The following is a 17,830-nucleotide window of genomic DNA, read 5'->3' as shown; positions in this document are numbered from 1 at the left end:
GAAACTACGCATAGACCTAGCTCATGATGCCACTATTGGGGAACGTAGCATAAATTCAAAATTTTCCTACGTGTCACCAAGATCAATCTATGGAATCATCTAGCAACGAGGGAGGAGTGGATCTACATACCCTTGTAGATCGCGCGCGGTAGCGTTGAAGAGAACGGGGTTGATGGAGTCGTACTCGTCGTGATCCAAATCATCGATGATCCTAGCGCCGAACGGACGACACCTCCGCGTTCAACACACGTACGGAGCAGCAACGTCTCCTCCTTATTGATCCAGCAAGGAGGAGGAGAGGTTGATGGAGATCCAGCAGCACGACGGCGTGGTGGTGGAAGTAGCGGGATTCCAACAGGGCTTCGCCAAGCGCTGCGGGAGGAGGGAGATGTGTCATGGGAGGGAGAGGGAGGCGCCAGGGCTTAGGTGTGGTTGCCCTCCCTTCCCCCCACTATATATAGGGCCAAGGGAGAGGGGGCGCGCAGCCTTGGCCCTTCCTCCAAGGAAGGGTGCGGCCAGGGAGGAGTCCCTCCTCCCCAAGGCACCTCGGAGGTGCCTTCCCCCTTTAGGACTCTTCCTTTCCCTCTTCTCTTGGCGCATGGGCCTCTTGGGGCTGGTGCCCTTGGCCCATATAGGCCAAGGCGCACCCCCTACAGCCCATGTGGCCCCCGGGGCAGGTGGCCCCACCCGGTGGACCCCCGGGACCCTTCCGGTGGTCCCGGTACAATACCGGTGACCCTGAAACTTGTCCCGATGGCCGAAATAGCACTTCCTATATATAATTCTTTACCTCCGGACCATTCCAGAACTCCTCGTGACATCCGGGATCTCATCCGGGACTCCGAACAACTTTCGGGTTACCGCACACTAAAATCTCTATAACCCTAGCGTCACCGAACCTTAAGTGTGTAGACCCTACGGGTTCGGGAGACATGCAGACATGACCGAGATGACTCTCTGGTCAATAACCAACAGCGGGATCTGGATACCCATGTTGGCTCCCACATGTTCCACGATGATCTCATCGGATGAACCACGATGTCAAGGACTTAATCAATCCCGTATACAATTCCCTTTGTCTATCGGTACGACACTTGCCCGAGATTCGATCGTCGGTATCCCGATACCTTGTTCAATCTCGTTACCGGCAAGTCTCTTTACTCGTTCCGTAACACATCATCCCGTGATCAACTCCTTGATCACATTGTGCACATTATGATGACGTCCTACCGAGTGGGCCCAGAGATACCTCTCCGTCACACGGAGTGACAAATCCCAGTCTCGATTCGTGCCAACCCAACAGACACTTTCGGAGATACCTGTAGTGTACCTTTATAGCCACCCAGTTACGTTGTGACGTTTGGCACACCCAAGGCACTCCTACGGTATCCGGGAGTTGCACAATCTCATGGTCTAAGGAAATGATACTTGACATTAGAAAAGCTTTAGCATACAAACTACATGATCTTGTGCTAGGCTTAGGATTGGGTCTTTGTCCATCACATCATTCTCCTAATGATGTGATCCCGTTATCAATGACATCCAATGTCCATGGTCAGGAAACCGTAACCATCTATTGATCAACGAGCTAGTCAACTAGAGGCTTACTAGGGACATGGTGTTGTCTATGTATCCACACATGTATCTGAGTTTCCTATCAATACAATTCTAGCATGGATAATAAACGATTATCACGAACAAGGAAATATAATAATAATCAATTTATTATTGCCTCTAGGGCATATATCCAACAGTCTCCCACTTGCACTAGAGTCAATAATCCAGTTCACGTCGATATGTGATTAACACTCAAGGTCACATCCCCATGTGACTAACACCCAAAGAGTTTACTAGAGTCAATAATCTAGATCACATTACCATGTGATTAACACTCGATGAGTTCTGGGTTTGAACATGTTATGCTTGTGAGAGATGTTATAGTCAACGGGTCTGAATCTTTCAGATCCGTATGTACTTCGCAAATTTCTTATGTCATCTTGTAGATGCAACTACTACGCTACATTTGGAGCTATTCCAAATAACGGTTCTACTATACGAATCCATTTTACTACTCAGAATAATCTGGATTAGTGTCAAAGTTTGCATCGGCGTAACCTTTACGACGAACTCTTTTACCACCTCCATAATCGAGAAAATTCCTTAGTCCACTAGTTACTAAGGATAACTTTGACCGCTGTCCTGTGATCCATTCTTAGATCACATTTGTACCCCTTGACTGACTCATGGTAAGGCACATTTCAGGTGCGGTACACAGCATAGCATACTGTAGAGCCTATGTCTTAAGCATAGGGGACGACCTTCGTCCTTTCTCTCTATTCTGCCGTGGTCGAGCTTTAAGTCTTAACTTCATACCTTAGAACTCAGGCAAGAACTCCTTCTTTGACTGATCCATCTTGAACACCTTCAAGATCATGTCAAGGTATGTGCTCATTTGAAAGTACCATTAAGCGTTTTGATCTATCCTTATAGATATTGATGCTCAATGTTCAAGTAGCTTAATCCAGGCTTTCCATTGAAAAACACTTTCCAAATAACCCTATATGCTTTCCAGAAATTCTACGTCATTTCTGATCAACAATATGTCAACAACATATATTCATCAGAAATTCTATAGTGCTCCCACTCACTTCTTTGGAAATACAAGTTTCTCATAAACTTTGTATAAACCCAAAATCTTTGATCATCATCAAAGCGTACATTCCAACTCCGAGATGCTTACTCCAGTCCCTAGAAGGATTGCTGGAGCTTTGCATACTTATCAGCATCTTTCAGGATTGACAAAACCTTCCGGTTGTATCACATACAACCTTTCCTCAAGAAAACGTCGAGGAAACAATGTTTTGACATCCTATCTGCAAGATTTCATAAATAATGTAGTAATCGCTAATATAATTCCAATAGACTCTTAGCATCGCTACGAGTGAGAAAGTCTCATCGTAGTCAACTCTTTGAACTTGTCGGAAAACATCTTAACGACAAGTCAAGCTTTCTTAATGGTGAGATTTACCATCATTGTCCGTCTTCCTTTTAAAATCCATATGTACCTAACAGCCTTACGACCAACAAGTAGTTCTTCCAAAGTCTACACTTTGTTTTCATACATGGATCCTTTCTCGGATTTTATGGCCTCGAGCCATTTATCGGAATCCGGGCCCACCACCGCTTCTCCATAGCTCGTAGGTTCATTGTTGTCTAGCAACATGACTTCCAAGACAGGATTACGTACCACTCTGAAGTAGTACGCATCCTTGTCATCCCACGAGGTTTGGTAGTGACTTGATCTGAAGTTTGATCACTATCATAAGCTTCCACTTCAATTGGTGTAGGTGCCACAGGAACAACTTCATGTGCCCTGCCACACACTAGCTGAAGAGACGGTTCAATAACCTTATCAAGTCTCCACCATCCTCCCACTCAATTCTTTCGAGAGAAACTTTTCCTCGAGAAAGGACCCGATTCTAGAAACAATCCCTTATTGCTTTCGAATCTGAGACAGGAGGTATACCCAACTGTTTTGGGTGTCCTATGAAGATGCATTTATCCTCTTTGGGTTTGAGCTTATCAGCCTGAAACTTTTCACATAAGCGTCACAGCCCCAAACTTTTAAGAAATGACAGCTTAGGTTTCTCTAAACCATAGTTCATACGGTGTCATCTCATCGGAATTACGTGGTGCCCTATTTAAATTGAATGTGGTTGTCTCTAATGCCTAACCCATAAACTATCGTGGTAATTCGATAAGAGACATCATGGTATGCATCATATCCAATAGGGTGCAGTTATGATGTTCGGACACACCATCACACTATGGTGTTCCAGGCTGTATTAGTTGTGAAACAATTTCCACAATGTCTTAATTCTGTGCCAAACTCGTAATTCAAATATTCATCTCTATGATCATATCATAGATCTTTTATCCTCTTGTGACGATGATCTTTCAACTTCACCCTGAAATTACTTGAACCTTTCAATAATTCAGACTCGTGATTCATCAAGTAAATATACTCAACATCTACTCAAATCATCTGTGAAGTAAGAACATAACGATGTCCACTACATGCCTCAGCACTCATTGGATTGCACACATCAAAATGTATTACTTCCAACGAGTTGCTTTCTAGTTCCATTTTACTGAAAACGAGGCTTTCAGTCATCTTGCCCATGTGGTATGATTTGCATGTCTCAAGTGATTCAAAATCAAGTGAGTCCAAATGATCCATCTGCATGGAGTTTCTTCATGCATATACACCAATAGACATGGTTCGCATGTCTCAAACTTCAAAAACGAGTGAGTCCAAAGATCCATCAACATGGAGCTTCTTCATGCGTTTTATACTGATATGACTTAAGTGGCAGTGCCACAAGTAGGTGGTACTATCATTACTATCTTTTGGCATGAACATGTGTATCACTACGATCGAGATTCAATAAACCATTCATTTCAGGTGTAAGACCATTTGAAGGTATTATTCAAATAAACAGAGTAACCGTTATTCTCCTTAAATGAATAACCGTATTGCGATAGACATAATCTAATCATGTCTATGCTCAACGCAAACACCAATCTCGATGGTAGAGGGAGCGTGCGATGCTTGATCATATCAAGATTGGAAACACTTCCAACACATATTGTCAGCTCACCTTTAGCTAGTCTCCGTTTATTCCGTAGCTTTTATTTCGAGTTACTAACACTTAGCAACCGAACCGGTATCTAATACCCTGGTGCTACTAGGAGTACTAGTAAAGTACACATCAACACAATGTATATCCAATATACTTCTATCGACCTTGCCAGCCTTCTCATCTACCAAGTATCTAGGGTAATTCTGCTCCAGTGGCTGTTCCCCTTATTACAGAAGCACTTAGTCTCGGGTTTGGGTTCAACCTTGGGTTTCTTCACTAGAGCAGCAGCTGAATTGCTGTTTCATGAAGTATCCCTTCGTTCCCTTGCCCTTCTTGAAACTAGTGGTTTCACCAACCATCAACAATTGATGCTCCTTCTTGATTTCTACTTTTGTGGTGTCAAACATCGTGAATATCTCAAGGATCATCATATATGTCCCTGATATATTATAGTTCATCACGAAGCTCTAGCAGCTTGGTGGTAATGACTTCGGAGAACCATCACTATTTCATCTGGAAGATCAACTCCCACTCGATTCAAGCGATTGTTGTACTCAGACAATCTGAGCACAAGTTCAACAATTGAGCTTTTCTCCCTTAGTTTACAGGCTAAGAAAATCGTCGGAGGTCTTATACCTCTTGACGTGGGCATGAGCCTGAAATCCCAATTTCAGCCCTCGAAACATCTCATATGTTTCGTGATGTTTCAAAACGTCTTCAGTGCTTCAACTCTAAGCTATTTAACTGAACTATCACGTAGTTATCAAAATGTGTATGTCAGATGTTCGCAACATCCATTGACGACGTTCGAGGTTCAGCACACTGAGCGGTTCATTAAGGACATAAGCCTTCTATGAAGCAATGAGGACAATCCTCAGTTTACGGACCTAGTCCACATAATTACTACTATCAACTTTCAACTAAATTTTCTCTAGGAACATATCTAAACAGTAGAACTGAAGCGCGAGCTACGACATAATTTGCGAAGACCTTTTGACTATGTTTAGGATAATTAAGTTCATCTTGTGAACTCCCACTCAGATAGACATCCCTCTAGTCATCTAAGTGATTACATGATCCGAGTCAACTAGGCCGTGTCCGATCATCATGTGAGACGGACTAGTCAACATCGGTGAACATCTTCATGTTGATCGTATCTACCATACGACTCATGCTCGACCTTTCGGTCTTCTGTGTTTCGAGGCCATGTCTGTACACATGCTAGGCTCGTGAAGTCAACCTAAGTGTTTCGCGTGTGTAAATCTGTCTTACACCCGTTGTATGTGAACGTTAGAATCTATCACACCCGATCATCACGTGGTGCTTCGAAACAACGAACTGTCGCAACGGTGCACAGTTAGGGGGAACACTTTCTTGAAATTTTAATGAGGGATCATCTTATTTACTACTGTTATTCTAAGTAAACAAGATGCATAAACATGATAAACATCACATGCAATCAAATAATAGTGACATGATATGGCCAATATCATATAGCTCCTTTGATCTCCATCTTGGGGCTCCATGATCATCATCGTCACCGGCATGACACCATGATCTCCATCATCATGATCTCCATCATTGTGTCTCCACGAAGTTGTCTCGCCAACTTATTACTTCTACTACTACAGCTAACGGTTAGCAATAAAGTAAAGTAATTACATGACGTTTATGTTGACACGCAGGTCATAAATAAATTAAGACAACTCCTATGGCTCCTGCCGGTTGTCATACTCATCGACATGCAAGTCGTGATTCCTATTACAAGAACATGATCAATCTCATACATCACATATATCATTCATCACATCCTTTCGGCCATATCACATCACATAGCATACCCTGCAAAAACAAGTTAGACGTCCTCTAATTGTTGTTTGCATGTTTTACGTGGCTGCTTATGGGTTTCTAGCAAGAACGTTTCTTACCTACGCAAAAACCACAACGTGATATGCCAATTGCTATTTACCCTTCATAAGGACCCTTTTCATCGAATCCGATCCGACTAAAGTGGGAGAGACAGACACCCGCCAGCCACCTTATGCAACTAGTGCATGTTAGTCGGTGGAACCGGTCTCACGTAAGCGTACGTGTAAGGTTGGTCCGGGCCGCTTCATCCCACAATGCCGCTGAATCAAGATTGGACTAGTAACGGCAAGCATATTGAACAAAATCAATGCCCACAACAACTTTGTGTTCTACTCGTGCATAGAAACTACGCATAGACCTAGCTCATGATGCCACTGTTGGGGAACGTAGCATAAATTCAAAATTTTCCTACGTGTCACCAAGATCAATCTATGGAGTCATCTAGAAATGAGGGAGGAGTGGATCTACATACCCTTGTAGATCGCGCGCGGAAGCGTTCAAGAGAACGGGGTTGATGGAGTCGTACTCGTCGTTGTCCAAATCACCGATGATCCTAGCGCCGAACGGACGGCACCTCCGCGTTCAATACACGTACGGAGCAGCAACGTCTCCTCCTTCTTGATCTAGCAAGGGGGAGGAGAGGTTGATGGAGATCCAGCAGCACGACGGCGTGGTGGTGGAAGTAGCGGGATTCCAACAGGGCTTCGCCAAGCGCTGCGGGAGGAGGGAGATGTGTCATGGGAGGGAGAGGGAGGCGCCAGGGCTTAGGTGTGGTTGCCCTCCCTTCCCCCCACTATATATAGGGCCAAGGGAGAGGGGGCGCAGCCTTGGCCCTTCCTCCAAGGAAGGGTGCGGCCAGGGAGGAGTCCCTCCTCCCCAAGGCACCTCAGAGGTGCCTTCCCCCTTTAGGACTCTTCCTTTCCCTCTTCTCTTGGCGCATGGGCCTCTTGGGGCTGGTGCCCTTGGCCCATATAGGCCAAGGCACACCCCCTACAGCCCATGTGGCCCCCCGGGGCAGGTGGCCCCACCCGGTGGACCCCCGGGACCCTTCCGGTGGTCCCGGTACAATACCGGTGACCCCGAAACTTGTCCCGATGGCCGAAATGGCACTTCCTATATATAATTCTTTACCTCTGGACCATTCCGGAACTCCTCGTGACGTCCGAGATCTCATCCGGGACTCCGAACAACTTTCAGGTTACCGCATACTAATATCTCTATAACCCTAGCGTCACCGAACCTTAAGTGTGTAGACCCTACGGGTTCGGGAGACATGCAGACATGACCGAGATGACTCTCTGGTCAATAACCAACAGCAGGATCTGGATACCCATGTTCCACGATGATCTCATCAGATGAACCACGATGTCAAGGACTTAAGCAATCCCGTATACAATTCCCTTTGTCTATCGGTACGACACTTGCCCGAGATTCGATCGTCGGTATCCCGATACCTTGTTCAATCTCGTTACCGGCAAGTCTCTTTACTCGTTCCGTAACACATCATCCCGTGATCAACTCCTTGATCACATTGTGCACATTATGATGACGTCCTACCGAGTGGGCCCAGAGATACCTATCCGTCACACGGAGTGACAAATCCCAGTCTCGATTCGTGCCAACCCAACAGACACTTTCGGAGATACCTGTAGTGTACCTTTATAGCCACCCAGTTAAGTTGTGATGTTTGGCACACCCAAAGCACTCATACGGTGTCTGGGAGTTGCACAATCTCATGGTCTAAGGAAATGATACTTGACATTAGAAAAGCTTTAGCATACGAACTACATGATCTTGTGCTAGGCTTAGGATTGGGTCTTTGTCCATCACATCATTCTCCTAATGATGTGATCCCGTTATCAATGACATCCAATGTCCATGATCAGGAAACCGTAACCATCTATTGATCAACGAGCTAGTCAACTAGAGGCTTACTAGGGACATGGTGTTGTCTATGTATCCACACATGTATCTGAGTTTCCTATCAATACAATTCTAGCATGGATAATAAACGATTATCACGAACAAGGAAATATAATAATAATCAATTTATTATTGCCTCTAGGGCATATTTCCAACATTGACGACGAAGAGATGCGGGCGAACGGCGTGCGTACCTGATCCTCAACGCTGGCGCCGCTCTCCGGGCGAGCCGCGACCTCCTCGACGATTCCATGCCATTTGTTGCACGCCAACTGGATACGCCCCCAATGGTTCGCCATCGCCTTGGAGCCGCGCTGCATGTAGACGCCTTTGAAGTACGGGTCGACGAGCTTCCGCTCATCGAACTCGGCCTTGATGCGGTCCCAGTACGTCTCCAAGCTCTGGTTCGCGCCGGTGGTCGGGTCGAGGCAGATGACTTTCCATGCTTCGGCGAGGCATTCCTCCTTCTTGGACGTCCACTTGATGCATGGTTCGCCTGACCTAGCCGCCCGCTTCTTCTTCTTCTGGCGCCCCTTCATCGGAACAGGAGCCGGCTCCTCCTCCTCCTCCTCCTGCTCGTCCTCCTCCTCCTCCTCGGGTTCCTGCGCTTCGTGCGTGTCCTCGCTGTAGACGTAGCCGAGCTCGGCCTCCATGTCGCCGCTGAGATCCACTGCCTCGTCCTGGGTGGCGAACCTGGGAGACGCGGCGGCCGCGGTCGATCCTGTCGCGATGATGTCGTCCATGTCGGCTCCTGTGTCATCCGTGTCGCCGAGGTGCGAGAAGGGCAGCGGTCCACGGCGGAGATGGGGCGTCGGTGTGGACGCGTAGGCGGCGGGCGGCGAGTAGTTGTATGGAGGGTACTGCACGTCGACGAAGGCGGGCGAGGGTGTGCGCGTCGCGGGGTGGCCATGGGGAAAGGTCACGTTTGGGTTGAACCCCCCATGCGCGTCGCCGTCGGTGTAGCCGGGCGACGATGATCCCCATGGAGATCCGATGCCTTGCTGTCCCCAGGGCGCGTACTGGGCGTGGCTGACGACGGGTGGATTCATCATCCCCGCATGGTCGACCGATAAGGAAGACGCCGCCGCACGCGCCGCGTTGTCGCGGGCCTTCTTGGCAATGGCCCTGTTCCGCCGGTCGGTGGTGACTGCATCGCGTCGCTGAACTTCCACCCTCCACTCGGCGTTCGACATGCCCGGTGGCTTCGATGGCGGCGCCCTCGGCTTCCTCTGCTTCGGCTGGGCCACGGTGCCAGTCGTGGTTGCCGCCGCGCGCGGCATGGCGTACTTCTTCGGCGGCATGGCGGCAACTGGAAGGCAAGCTGGAGGGGGTTTGGTGGGAGGAAGGCGAGCGAGCGGAAGAGATGCAAGGGAAAAGCGTCAAGAAGCGGCGGGAAAAGGCCCTCGGGTCGCCGCCAGGGCAGGCCCACGCGCCTTTTTTGCTTGTGCCGGCTCCCCAAATGCCCCCAAGGCGCCAGGTTCGGCTTGGGTCCACCGGCACCAGTTTTAGCCCGAACTGGCGAAAAACAGGCTTCTGGGGGCGTGACTGGACCGTTTTTTTGGCGCCGGCGCGGCAAAATCGCCTGGTGAGAGTTTGTTGGGGGCGCGGCTGGAGATGCCCTTAGGGTCAGGTGCCACCTAGGAACGCGTCACCGTCGCTACGGTATTCGTTGGGGTGCATGTCTCCACCTCCTCGCATTGGGTGTGTCTCCATCACCTCGTATCCCTTGTTGGTTGTGGCAACGGAGGAGGTCAGATCCTTGGGAGAGCGTCTCTCGTGACGTAGGCCAAAACCGCGGCAAGCTGGCGTGGATCACGGTTGTGGTGCCAGGCCCCATCTTCGACCAGTCGTTGCTCCGACTAGTGTGACAGCGCCCGCCGGTGATAAGCCATGTCGCAGCCGTGGCAACACTATGCATCGTGGGGGGAGAAGCAATCAGATATGTGGGAGTACCGTCTCTCGCCACGATGACATGAACAGTGACATATGTGGCAGGGATTGTGCACCATCACCGCTAGCCCGTGCTGTAGCTCGTCATCACCAGGGATGCCCGAAAGGGTTGGATTGTCATGCTAGACCATTGCGCTCGCTGCCGGCTCAAAATCGACTAGATGGATCTGGTCGACGACCCTGGGTGATCGCAACGAGGAGATCAAGGGACACAAGAGCACATCTTCAACCACATCGACGTGTCTAGAGGCACGACGATGCTGGTCGCAAGCATTGTTGTGGAAGCTCACTAATGTTGCAAAATGATACTTTCTTCTAGTGCGGGGGCATCGGTCATCGCACAAGAAGATTCGTGGAGCTAGCGACATCGTCCGGCGCTAATGAGTAAAGGGTGGTCCAGCGGTTCGGTGACGACATCTAGCATCAGGGCAGCTGTTCCGACGATTGGGTGGATGCTATAGTGCGATTCACAACAATCTGGAGTAGAATAGACCCAAAATGTCGGGTCGGCCTGCGATATGCGCTCCCTATCCAGTTCAGTCCATGATTCACCATCTGTTTTCACTATGTATAGTGCAAAAAATAAAAATAAAATACACGTCCCATATTAAAAATTTGTTCATAATTTGTAAAAAATCTGCAAAATTCTAAAATATTCATAAATTCATATAAATTTTCATTAATTTTTAAAGTATTCATACGCTTAAGAATGTTCAAGAACTGAAAAACAATGTTCGTATTAGAAAATAACATGGATTTTTTCAAAATGTTCAGGCATTCTAAACATTGTCATGTTTTTTAAATACCCATGCATTTAAAATTGTTCATGGATTTAAAAATTGAAAATTTAAAAAAATCAAATGAAAAACTGGCCGAAAACCAACGGAAGAAATAAAAACAAACATACAAAAACCAACTCAGGGAAAACAACAATAGCTGAGAAGAAACCAGAGGAAAACAAAACGCCACATGGGTCGACCCAACGAGCGGTGTTGTGAGTGTTATAGCGACTACTTATGGCATAGAGCAACAACTAGAGAATTCCATAATAACTATAATAAGAGACCACCTATTTGAGTATTTGACGACATATATGTTGGTGTCAAATATCAGATGTTATGCTTGAAGCGAGGTGCTATGGGCTGTGTAACGACCCATATTTTTCACATAGTAATTCTACCCTTAACTAGATAATTACGTACAATATATATTAAGAAAATACATCTCGGATTTCTTCAATAAGCATAACCACTCAAATATATATTTATATTCATACACCTCAAACAGTACAGCTGTACAAGTGTATTACAAATCTTTGGAAAAAGAAAATGTAGGGAGACCAGACTATGCTAATCTATACAACAATGCCACACCAAACTTAGACCAACACAAACATCTCTGTGTTAACTAGGACAGCAGGACACATTGGAGATACACATTTGACCACCACCATCACGTGCCCTATATATATACACATCTCTGCATTTGTAATACACTATTCTCATCACGGGATCAGAATAATATTCTGATCACAACCTAACCTGCCCCGCTAGTAGTACGTTGAACTTCCCTGTGAACTAGGTTGAACTTCCGCCAACATTGCCAAATGGGGTTGCGATATACCGTTGGAAAGCTATGGACGCCAATATCATGACCCAACTTAAATTTTTAGCAAAATATAAGCGGTTTAAGAGCAGTTTTGAAAACTGTTTTTTCTTCGCATAAAAAATGTGAATTGTATTTTCGATAGCATTTCTAAACCGTTTATCGGAATGAGGCATATAATATGGCGTTGGAAAACTGCTGCAAAACCGCTCCTTCCACATGTTGAAAGTTTTCTCTAAAATCCCTATGGTTAAAGAGTAATTTAAAAAAACGTAAAATTTCGTAAACCGAACAGCTGAGTTCGTTTTTTCGATGTCATTTCTAAACAGCTAATCCAATGGAGGCATATGATACGGTGTTGGAAAGCTTATGAAATGCGCTACTTTTTCATTTTGAAAGTTTTTTTTCCTAATTTTGAATGGTTTAAGAGTAATTTAGAAAATGGTCCAAGTCCTACCGAGTTCGTATTTTCGAGCTAATTTTTTAATCGTGCGTCCGAATGCAGCAAATGATATGGCGTTGGAAAGCTTGAACAAATGCAAAACTTTTTGGTATGTATTGTTTCTCCCAATTCTTTACGCTTTTAAGTCAGTTTCGAAAATGGCGAAAAATGTATTTTCACCGTAATTTCTACAAACTTTATCGGAATGGGGCAAATAATATACCCTGAAAAGCTACGGAAAATGTGAAACTATTTCATGTTGATGGTTTTCTATGATTCCTAGCCGTTTTGAAGTAATTTCGAAAACGGCGGGATCATGCGTTCTGCCTTTATCGCGAAACAGATTTTTCGAAAATGCATCGCGGGAAGAACTTGAACTTCTTGGCGCGTGTACCTGAATTTCACTCTGTTTTTCACGTGATTTTTTTGCTCGTAGGTCTCCATCCACTGCTCGTAACTCTCCATCCACTCACCGGAATTGAGCAAGTGATATACCAGTGGAAAGCTGCTGTAAGCACATAACTTTCCCGTGTTGATCGTTTTTTCATACTCGTGATGATTTTAAAAGTTTTTCATCTGAAATTTATTCAGCGTAGTAGTTGAACTTCCTGCTGTTTTCACGTTGAAATTCTGTGACGTAATTTTATTTGTAATTTTTTCATCCATTCGTCAGTGTTACACAAATGATATTCTTGTTGTACAAACCTCTCTCACAATAATTTTTGTAACTTTCTCCGACGGGGTACTTGAACTTATAATGACAACAAATTTAGCCTTTGCATTTTTATTCTTTTTAATACAAAATGCACACCGTGTAGTACGTGAACTTCTGGCGGTTTATCAACCTGAACTTCTGCGATCATGCGTTCTGCCTTCATCGGAAAAACAGAGTCTCCGAAAATGCACTTCGTGAAGAGGTTGAACTTCTGGAGCAGTTCTTTTTGAACTTCACTATGTTTTTCATGTGTTGTTTTTTACCCGTAACTCCCCAACCACTTACCGGAATTGAGCAAGTGATATACCGATGGAAAGCTGTTGTAAACACACAATTTTCCCGTTCATCATTTTTTCATACTCGCGATGATTTTAAAAGTTTTTCATCTGAAATTCATTCAGTGTAGTAGTTGAACTTCGTGTTGTTTTCACGTTGAACTTCTGTGACATATTTTCGTTTGTAATTATCTCATTCATTCGTCAGTGTTACACAAATGATTTTCTTTTTGTACAAACCCTTCTCACAATAATTTTTTTAACTTTCTCCGACCGAGGACTTGAACTTATAACAACAAAAAAGTTCACCTTGCCTTTTTAATTTATCTTTCTCATACTAAACACACACCATGTAGTACATGAACCTTTTCCATTTTTGTAATTTGATTTTTTTATCTTCTTTTTGAAATCATATTGCTTCCCAAATAATAACTGAACTTCTTTGTGAATTGAGAGACTTATTTTAAAACACAAAAAAAATAATTTTTATGTGTTTTTGAATATGGAAATACAAGGTGAAACTCTCTTGCAATAATTTTTGAACTTTCCCGCACAGAGCAATTGAACTTCTTTTAACAAACCTTTTAAGCTTTTATTTTTATATAATTTTATTCTCAACTGAAAATGCATTCCTTGCAGTACTTGGACTTCTCGTTGTTTTCACTATGAACTTTTGTCACGTTTTTGTGTGTACGTCGAATTACACGCAATTGAAGGTCGGATGCCATTTTTTGCCATTTTTAAAATATGTAATTGAAGGTCGGACATCCTGCAATATCAATTCTGAACAACATACACCAATTTGTTTTAACCGTTTTTCGGAATAGAGCGTGTGATATACCCTTTGGAATAGAGCATAAGATATACATTTTGGAAAGTTTTTGAATACATTGTGAACCTCTCTCTCACGAATTTATGATTTTTCTCGGGCCGAGCACTTGAACTTCTAGCAACATTTTTTTACCTTTTAATTGTATTTTTTCCATACGAAACACACATCATGCAGCACGTGAACTTCCGGTTATTATCACTTTGAACTTCTCTCTGGTTTGAGAGAATTATTTTAAAACACCCAAAACAACATATTTTGTATCTGTTTTTGGACATCTAAACACATGGTGAACCTCTTTTAGAAGAATTTTTGAAGTTTTCCGGGCCGAGCACTTGAACTTCTAGAACCAAAACTTTTAGAATTTGTGTTATTATTGTATTTTTCTCATACGAAACACACACCATGTACTACGTGAACTTCCGGAAGTTATCTCTTTGGACTTTTCTTTGTTTCGCTTTAGTAATGAAAAAATATGAGTTTTTATAGACATCAACCCGCTCTAACTTTTTACAAAACAAAATTATAGTTTTTTCCATTTTCTAATATTTGTTTTTTTGTCACGACATTTTTAGGAATTTTTTGTTGTCAATGAAATGGCCAAGACGGTCCTTTTTTCATTAATGAATTTCTTCAGTATATGGTCCACGTGAACTTCGCATTTATATCTAAACCATGAATTTCTAAAACATAATGGTTAAGATTTTGTTTCAAACAACATGCACCATTTTGTTTTAGAATAAAAATATTTATACACCTTTGAAAAGTTGTTGAATAGGAAAAACTTTTTAGTGTAGAGCATTTTTGTTCCAAATTTGTAATGGATTGAAAGAATTATTTTAATTCACAAAACAATATTTTTTGTGTGTATTTGCTCATGTAAATACACCATGAGCCTCTCTCACAACATCCATTTTTTGCTTGCTAAAATCCATAGTTGGTAGTCAAGCGGGTCAAACAAGGCAATGAAAAAATAATCCCAGGCTTGTGAATCTCAGTCCTTGACGATTTCTGTCATTGACGAAGGTCGAGGAGACCTCCCGAGAAGGTCAACCAAAACAGTGATTGCAGTGGCAGAGCATGGCCATGGAGCTGGAGCTCAGGCGCCGCTCGGTTTCTCCCTTGGCCGAGCATCCCCTGTGCGGATAAGAACTACAGAAAGAACAACACGTAATCACACATGCAAAAAGCAAGACTTATTGGTGCACACGTTCTTTCTTTTCTACACCACATCTTCTAGTCTATCTCCTCACCACCCACGTGTCCTTTATCTTTCCCCATTCGATCCCATGACACCAAACGAAATCCACACACAGCTACACTTTCGGCAGAAGGAAGAGTTGAGCGGAGCGCATCAGTAGAAGCAGTAGAAAATGATCTAAATTCACTGGAATTAAAGCGAGACTGGGGTTTCTCCTCTGATAAATCATACTCGTCGAGCTCCTCAAACTGAATGACGCGAAGATGCAGAGTTGAACGGCCGGAGGAGTTCAGCCTAGGAAGATTCTACAACCGCAACATGCGTGTTCCTGGTGCGAACACTAACGCCATGTGGGCTGCTGTCTAGCCGGGCCTCGCGCGGCTGTGACTAAGATGGAGTTAGCGTCGCGTGGGGATTCAGTGGCTTGGCATTGCTCTTGGCCACGGCGAGGCTGCATGCGGGATGATGAGGCCTAGCCCGATGGGGAAGGGAGCTCGACGACACCGAGGTCGGCCGAAATTGGGGAGCTGTAGGGGCGGCGGTGGAGATTAACCGAGGCGACGCACCAGTGACAGATCCAGCCAAAGCATCTGGTCGGTGAACTTCGTGCGGTGGCGCAGTCGACCTGCAGGAGCATGGGGGCAGACCTGCATGGGATCTGCTGTGCGGTGGGGCGATGCTGTGGTGGGGATTCGCGGCGGTGCCAGCACAGGTAGTCCACGGAGGGTGGTTGGCCGGGCCTCGGTCGTCAGGAGGATTTGGGAAGCGGTGTGTATTGGCAGGGATGTTGCTGCATCCGAGAAGAAGGAGAGGAGGCGGCGGGAGGCGGGCCAGAGAGGAGGTGTTGGGGATGGGGGGTGGCGGCGGGAGGCGGGCCGGAGAGGAGGTGCTGGGGATAGAGGGTGGCGGCAGGAGGCGGGCCGGAGAGGAGGTGCCATGGACAGGGGGTGGCGGCGGGAGGCATGCCGGAGAGGAGGTGCCTGTGTCGGGAGGGCGGCGGCGCCCGAGATTGCAGGGGACGGCGACTCGCGAGGTTGCCGAGTGCGGCGGCGCCCGGGGTTGCAGGGGCGGCAGCGCCCGGAGTCGCAGGGGCGTCGGTGCGGGCTGAGCCTGTGGTGGGGGCGCGTTCGATGGGTGGGGCGGCGCGGGGTGGGAGGTCGAGGATGCCAGTAAGTTGTTTTCTTCTTTTCCTACCGGATCAGGAGTTCGGGAAGACCTCCACACGCCTATATAGGGTCGACCGTGATCCAAATAACTATTCTGATCCGAGGATCAGAATAGTGCTACTATATATAGTCAATTGACCAACAGTTGGTCTAGGCATGGGCTGCAACTCCTAGCCAATAGAAAGGCTCCACAAAGGCAACAGAAGGAATGGGCAGCCATACCAGCCAAGGGAGATGGATTTTTGATATTAAGAGGGGAAAGAGCAGAGCAAGCCACTCCCAAGACTTCACACGTCTCCATTCTTCCCAAATAGCCAGACCAGCAGCTTGTCTTCCTCCCACTGTCTTCATCTTTCTATCTGCAACCCGCAAAGATCCAAGAACAATAAGTAGAGATGGTGACCTGAGAAATCATAGTAGATCGAAGGAGGAAGGCTGGAGCAAGAAGTTAGCCTACTGGACTGGGATCTGGAAGTAGGAGCAGCACTAGTAGGAACAGCGGAGAAGGCAAAAGAAGAAAGGTGAGTTCTTCTTCTTCTGTCATTCCTTCAGCACTCACACTCACAAAGAAGCCCAACCCAGATGCACCCCCAATATTCCTCACTACTTCTTCACAGATGCACACAAAAGCTAAATCATCCCAGTAGTATCATATCACAGATCTTAAAATCAACAGTACAAGAAAGCATGGATAATACCTTAATCAAGTAAAATAAAATGGAGCAAGATAATGTGCATCATTAGTACACCAACATCTTGCACAAGAGGAATTAGTTCAGTACACACACATGCACATGAGACTAAATTAATTTACTAAATCTGAGAACTTTAACCATAAAAAAATATTAGGGATAGGAACAAGGCATCACTAACCTGCACATATGCTCGATCTACTCCATGGCCGCACACTTGACCTGCACCACCCAACGGCACCGCGGCCACCAAAGCCGACCACTCCAATCTGGAGCAGGGGAAGCATCCCCAATAGGGTTTGACCTACAAGCCAAACAGAACATACACACAAGGGGATTAGAGAGTTGAGGTTGAAATTCATGGGGATAATATGGGGATTTACATCATAGAGAGAGAGAGAGATTGGAGGATCTGGCAGCGGCGGAGCAGCATCTTTCCCGTCGCTGGCGGCGTGCTCGGTCTGGGCAAGGAGTAGAAGAAACAGAGGAGGGCATGCGTGTACTACTTGTGTTCTGGCTG

Source organism: Triticum aestivum, chromosome 5A, assembly GCF_018294505.1.
Source record: "Triticum aestivum cultivar Chinese Spring chromosome 5A, IWGSC CS RefSeq v2.1, whole genome shotgun sequence".
In the NCBI taxonomy this organism is placed as follows: domain Eukaryota; kingdom Viridiplantae; phylum Streptophyta; class Magnoliopsida; order Poales; family Poaceae; genus Triticum; species Triticum aestivum.
This window is presented reverse-complemented; position numbering follows the sequence as displayed.